The 6,000-nt window shown below is 55.2% G+C and overlaps 1 protein-coding gene across 7 annotated transcripts in view; it reads left to right on the top strand.

Moving 5' to 3' along the window:
* The first annotated feature begins 366 nt into the window (after positions 1-366).
* SYNDIG1 (synapse differentiation inducing 1) overlaps positions 367-6,000 on the top strand; it is a 116,200-nt gene continuing 110,566 nt past the window's right edge. For 6 of the 7 annotated variants that reach the window (XM_036826833.1, XM_036826828.1, XM_036826831.1 and 3 more), the window contains exon 1: positions 367-524. The gene's annotated coding sequence lies outside the window, so the exon portion shown is untranslated. Of the gene's footprint in view, positions 525-720; positions 1,010-6,000 lie in introns of those variants that run through there. The other variant, XM_036826832.1, reaches the window with a different exon arrangement.

The raw sequence follows: 6,000 nt of genomic DNA, 5'->3' as shown, positions 1-6,000 counted from the left end.
GCGATCCCCCGCGGGGCCCGGCGGCCTGGGGCAAAGTTGGCGGCGCCTTCGCGCGGAGCCATTCCCTCCTCCTCCTCCTCCTCCTTCCTGCCATCCCCAGAGCCCGTGGCCGCCGCCTCCGGCACGCGTGTCTCCAGGCTCGGGAGCCGAGACGAGCGGCGCGCCCCGGGCGCCCCTCGCCCACCCGCCGGCCGGGTGCGCGCCGCGGGAGTCTCCTCTCACCCTCCTCTCCTGGTGGCCGGAGGGCCGGGCTCCGCCCCGCCGCCGCCGCTAGCTCGCTCCAGCCGCCGGGCCGCCGCCGCTGCCCCGCGCCCGGCGCTCCAGTACGCGCGGGGCAGCCGGGGGCGCGGGCGGCGAGCGCAGGGCCGAGCGGCAGGGAGTGGGCGGAAGGGAGAAAGCCGGGCGGCGTGGGAGGGAGCCGGGAGCAGAGGCGGGCGCAGCACACCCCGCGCCCCGCGCGCTCGCTGCCTCCGGAGACGCGCGGGCCGCCACCGGGCGCACTAGCGGGTCACCTTGTCCGGGAGGTGAGTCCCGACCGCCACGGCAGCGCGGGCAGCGGAGGGGCCGGCGGGAGCGGGGCGGGGGCCGCGGGTGGGCGGCGGGCGGGCGGGCGGCAGGGAGGCGGCCCCCGCGCGGGAGGGCGTCCTGGCTCCGCCTCGGAGCGCGCAAACCGGCGGCGTCGCGGCTCCGGGGTGAGTTCAGGTGGTCCGGGCGGCGGGACCGGGGAGGCGCGGGGTCGCCAGGCACCAGGGAGAGCGGAGCGGACGAGGAAGATGTGGAGGAAGGGGCCGGGCGCCGGCAACCCGGGCTGCAGCTTGGCGCCTCGCCACCCCAGGCGCCCCGGCGGCGCGGAGGCGCCGCTGTGCAAAGTCGGAGGGAGCTACTGAGACCAAAACCCGGGAGCGCGGCGGCGCGGGGCTGCCCGGGTCGGTGGAGGCGCGCGGCGGGCATTGGCTCTGAGGGTCCGGGAGACCCCCTCCAGCGACCCAAAGGAGACCGACTGGGGCTGGTGAGCGGGGCCGCCGCGGAGCTGGGGTCCGAGGTCCATCCGGGACAGGGAAGGGAAGCGGGTTTCGATTCGCCGAGCGGAGGGAAAAAGGAAGGCGAGGGTGCGAGCGCGCTGGGGATGGGGACTCCTGACCGACGACCGGGACGGAGACCGGGACTCTGGGAGCCCCTCGGTTCCGCGCGCTGTCTGGTCCCTGGCAGCCGCGACAGCCCGCAGCCCTGGGAGCCGCCAGCCACAGCGCGGAGAGGGGAATGAGTGGATGCGTTTGGGGTTCAAGTTCTGGTCACAATTTCCCTGGGTATGATTTCTGCCTCTTAGTGCGCGCTCTCCAGGTGCGAGGAGAGGGAATTGGATTACAGGCAGAATGGGGCATTTTTCCGGGGAAAGGGGCTTTGATCGCGATGCGTTTTCTGCAAGCCTCCAGTGGAGTGGGCGCTTACAGCCCTGCTTTGGGGAGGCTGCCAGCGGGGTCGCTTGGCTTTCCTGAAGGACTAGAGAAAGGGGTCTTCTCGTCGCCTTCGTCTGCTTGGGTGCCCCTTGCACGCAGGGGCGTGGGCACCTATCACCCAGACTTCAGGTGCGCGCAGCCCTTCTGCGGCGTCAGATGCGCTGGCGCCGCCAGGCTCCTGGCCGGACTCCTGTCTGCGCCTTCCCGGGCCACCTCCCGGCTTCGGGTTTGGTGCAGCGGACACTGGCTGAGGGCTTGGCAGATTTAGGGGCTGGGGGTAGGTGGCTCCGATTTGCAGTTAGAATCAGGCTCAGGCAGTGGGGCGCGCACCTTGGTCAGTGTATCTGTGGGTCCCCCTCCTGCTGGCCAGTGTGTTTGGTCAGAGCCCAAAGGGAGCGGCTTCTGCCCTGCGCAGAACTGCAGCCTGTGGGGCGAGCGGCCTGTAACAAACCCCAGAGCCAGCCAACTTTTCCTTGCTGAGGAGAGATTGCTGGGCAGTCAGCGCTGGTGCTGGGATGTGGTCTCCTGAGGGGGTCTGGCTCCCTAAATGCTCACAGCAGCCAGAGTGGAGAGCCAGCCCGGCGATGGGGGCTAATGTCCGTTCTGGCTAAGACAGGAAGTGGCTGGAGCAGATTTTCGGATGAATTATCGCATGCTGTGTGCCTGGTGGTTGCGTGGAGTGTCTTTCTGGAGATCAGACCACAGGTGTGGGCCTGTGAGACATTTGAGGGTGAGTCCCCCACCTCCCTCCCACCCTCTCTCCAACACCCCAGGGCCCCTTTGCCTAGAGCAAACGGTGGTTTGTCACTGATCTGGTGCCTTCTCCCACCCTGCCCCCACCTACTGCATGAAAATGGAATCGTCATAATCAAGAGGGCCTTGTTAAATAAAGGAAAAATTGGGGAAATCTATGTCTAAAGTATTTTACAGTGGAAAATGTCAGTGGTTCACAGAGGGGAAGAACAACGCACTGACCCTGCAGTGTGCCCCTCATCCACCCTGCTGCCCTTCCCTCCTGTTTACCACCCTCCTGCGAGTTTGGGAGGCCCGTGTCTGAGGAAGGATTTGGAAACTTATTCCCAGCTCACTTCACTGCTAAATGCGGCCCATGAATCTCCAGCTGATGACATTTCATTTCGTTTTCACATAACCATCAGCAGAAACAACTTCTTTGAATGATTCCATTAGAAATAGGTGATGTTAAAATAGAAACGAAGGTGCCCCCCTGTCCATCTGGGGGTAGAAAAGAAACCTGCTAACATTCCTGCAGGCACAAAGAGGGGGGTTGAAGGAGGAGAGGGAAATTCAGACCCTGAGAAAAGAGACATCTGAAACAATTGCATTTGACTCGTGCCAGCGGACGTGCAGGGGAGAAACAGATTCCAGCTGAACCGATACAAGCAAAAGAACATTTCTTTTTTGGTAAAAAAAAAAAAACTTTAAAACTCAATTCCTAAATCATAAGCAGTTCATTTCTTCCACATTTCGCATTGGCAGAAATTTAAAGTGCTGCACTGACTTGCCTCCCTTTCTCATTAGCTCTAACGCGTATTTTCTCAGGAGTTATTACTATTATAAGAGAATAAAAAGATGTTTTCTTATGTAAGTTTTCTATGGGAGACACTAGTTGGTGCTATTCTGAAGCTCGTGAGAGTGCTGACATTTCATCTCTCAATGAGAGAACGTTTGATCATCACCTGGTCACATCTGGAGACTCTGCTCCCTCAGATGCGTTCCGAGTGTGGAGTCTCTTGGCTGGAGAAGGGAGCCTGGGACCGGCCTCCAGAGGCCGTGGGAGGGGACCCCCATCCCTACGTGCCCCCCCCCTCACTCTGCACACCTCCGCACATTCTTTTACAGAAAAGCTGCTCCTAAAAATTGTCAACGACGTGCTTGGAGGATTTGGCAAACTTTTGAATACCTTGATAAGGTGCACTCTTTAATGGCATCCTTGGCCAGCCTCTTGTGATATGAATAACCATCCTGTAGGCCAGCACCTTTATGTCCTCCTTCCCCCAAATAAAACCAGAGTGACCCCTAGCTCCTCCTTTTGGCCTTTGTGGGGCCCGTGCACATTGGGGATCCTCACGGCCAAACGGGCCGGTCGCAGGGCTGTGACCTATAGTCTCGCCAGACTCACATCAGCAGCAGCACCCTCAGACTGAGGGGGCACAGGTGCAAAGATTGAAGCATGGGGTGTTGGGTTGTCAGCATAAGCACAGCCTGGGGCTAATGAGAAGCAGAAAGGCCTGGTCCTTCGGTGGGAAGTCACATGAGGCCGTTTGGGGGGAAAGGTGCTCATAGGGAGCGACGCTGGAACCACAGCTTTGGCCCAGCATCCCTGCACTGGAGGCGTTGTGCCAACATGTCAAAAAACAAAACGTGAAAGGTGTTCAAATATTAAATATTCTGAGCATTGACCGTAGGCTGACCCGGATCCTGCCCATGTCAGCAGAATTGGAGTAACGTAGGTAGTAGTTGGTAGTTTCAACAAATGTGATTTTTCTACATTCTCTGTGCAATTTCAGATTTTTCCTGAGAGCTTATAACCATGTTTTAAACAGGAAGAGCTGTAACTCTTTTAGGCACTGGGCTACAGTTCAGTGCCCTCAACATGGCTTAGTTTAGATCAGGCAGCCTGAGGACCAAGGCTGGGAGGGAGGAGGGAGGGGGCAGGGGGGAGAGAGGAGGGAGGAGGAGGGAGGGGGGAGGAGTCTGGAGACACAGGTGGCTGCCACGCCCCAGGACATCGTCTGGCATTCCTGTGCCAAGACAGGCCTCCATCTCCGGGCTCTTGCTGCTTACCTGTTGAATGATCTGAGATCACTTAACTTTTCTGAGATTCTCTTTCCTTCCATCCATGTTCCTTCCAGGATTTTGAAAACAAAATGTTTATGGTTGCCCCAGTTTTTAAAACGGGGATGACTCTGGTTTAGGAGCACTTTAGTTAGAGTCTTTGGATGTCTCCCTGGGTGAAGTTTGTGTCCCCATGGTTCTCAGGACACAGTGTGGGCCCCGGCCCATCCTTGCCCCTGCATCCCCCAACTTCTTGTTGGCAAGAGTCAGTGTAACGTCAGGGGCACCTGTCCACGTGGTTGTGTCCTCACGTAGGAGCCACCTGACTGGTGTCAGCATTCCCCTCGGGTGGGTTCAGAGGGCATGTGTGGGAAAGGCTTATGAAAGATACCTCTAACACAACTTGATTTAGACTCACATCACATTATAAAAGTTACGTGATGCATGTTCTTTAGGATAAAACGTTTTAGAGCAGGTTCTCAACACACCACAAAGCACCACTTATAATGCATGACGTTTTAAGTTACAAACGTTGTTTTGATCAAAAGTCTGAGTCATCTTAAACCGTGTTATGATAAATAACCTATTAAATTGCACAAAATGAAATAAAATAAAATACTTAAGGAAAACAAAAACAAATAAGAGAACCGTTAGAACTAAGAATAACACAACCAGGAAACAGTATACGTGTGTAGAAAATAATAAAAATAAAAGCTGCTTCCTAAAGATCAACCCAGGGGAGAACTCTGCATATTGGCTTGCATAAAAGAATTTACCGAGGAGTTCAATTAACATTATTCCAGAGAGGTGGAGGTTTTGCTCTTGCGGGTCAAATCAATGTTCAGTGTAAAACATTTTGAGTTTTTAGTTCCCAGTTGGATCTTATGGATCTCATCACAGTCATTTTTAAACATAGTTCCTGATAATGCTGCAGTGACATTTAGGGGCTGTGACTCTGAAGGAGGGAACATGAGTGTTTATTGATTGCAAGTTGAGTCTTTCATGGAGGGCCTGCTTAGTTTAAATTCATAGTTTTAAAACGTATTACTTCTCACACATTGGACCTCATCGAGTAACCACTTTTCAAACGTGCCTCCCATCTGTTCCTTTCTTAATCTTTTCTGTTGGGAAATGTCAGTGTCCAAAACAAAAGCAAAAAGCAAACAAACATTTCAGGCAATTAGAAACACAAAAGTTTTATTCCATTGCCTCAACTTTAAACCAAAGATACTTCTGAAGGGGACAAAGAATCTTACCTCAAATATGTTGAGGCTTCACCCCTGCTCAGGGAAGCAGAAAAACGAGCATGTGACATAAACTTACCGTTCTGCCTCAGGTACAATATGCAGTTTCTAACCTATTCTCCTGTTCCTGGTCCTCCCACCTTGGTGCCACAGGCTCTCAGCTGTGCAGTGTCTGAAATAAGAGGGTTTGCTTTTGAGGATTCCAACGCGGTTAAGTCCTAGGTCAGGGCTGGGAAATACAGCCCTGAGGGCTGGGCTTAGGCTCTGTTTAGCATCAGAGGGACTCCACGGATGCCCAGGTCATGCCACCAAAGATTGCTACCAATACTTCTGTTTCTGCAGTGTCTCAGAGTGCCTTTAAATAAAGTATGTGCATTTCTGCAGCCAACCTTAGTATCTGAAATCTCTGCCTCGGCCCTTTCCCAAGTGTTTCCCTTAGAGGGAACATATCCGTTCCAGTGGGGTAAGGGTGCTGTGTCCTGTGGGGCAGCAGGAAAGGTGAA

The sequence above is a fragment of the Balaenoptera musculus genome, chromosome 15, assembly GCF_009873245.2.
Source record: "Balaenoptera musculus isolate JJ_BM4_2016_0621 chromosome 15, mBalMus1.pri.v3, whole genome shotgun sequence".
Lineage (NCBI taxonomy): Eukaryota > Metazoa > Chordata > Mammalia > Artiodactyla > Balaenopteridae > Balaenoptera > Balaenoptera musculus.
This window is presented reverse-complemented; position numbering and strand designations above follow the sequence as displayed.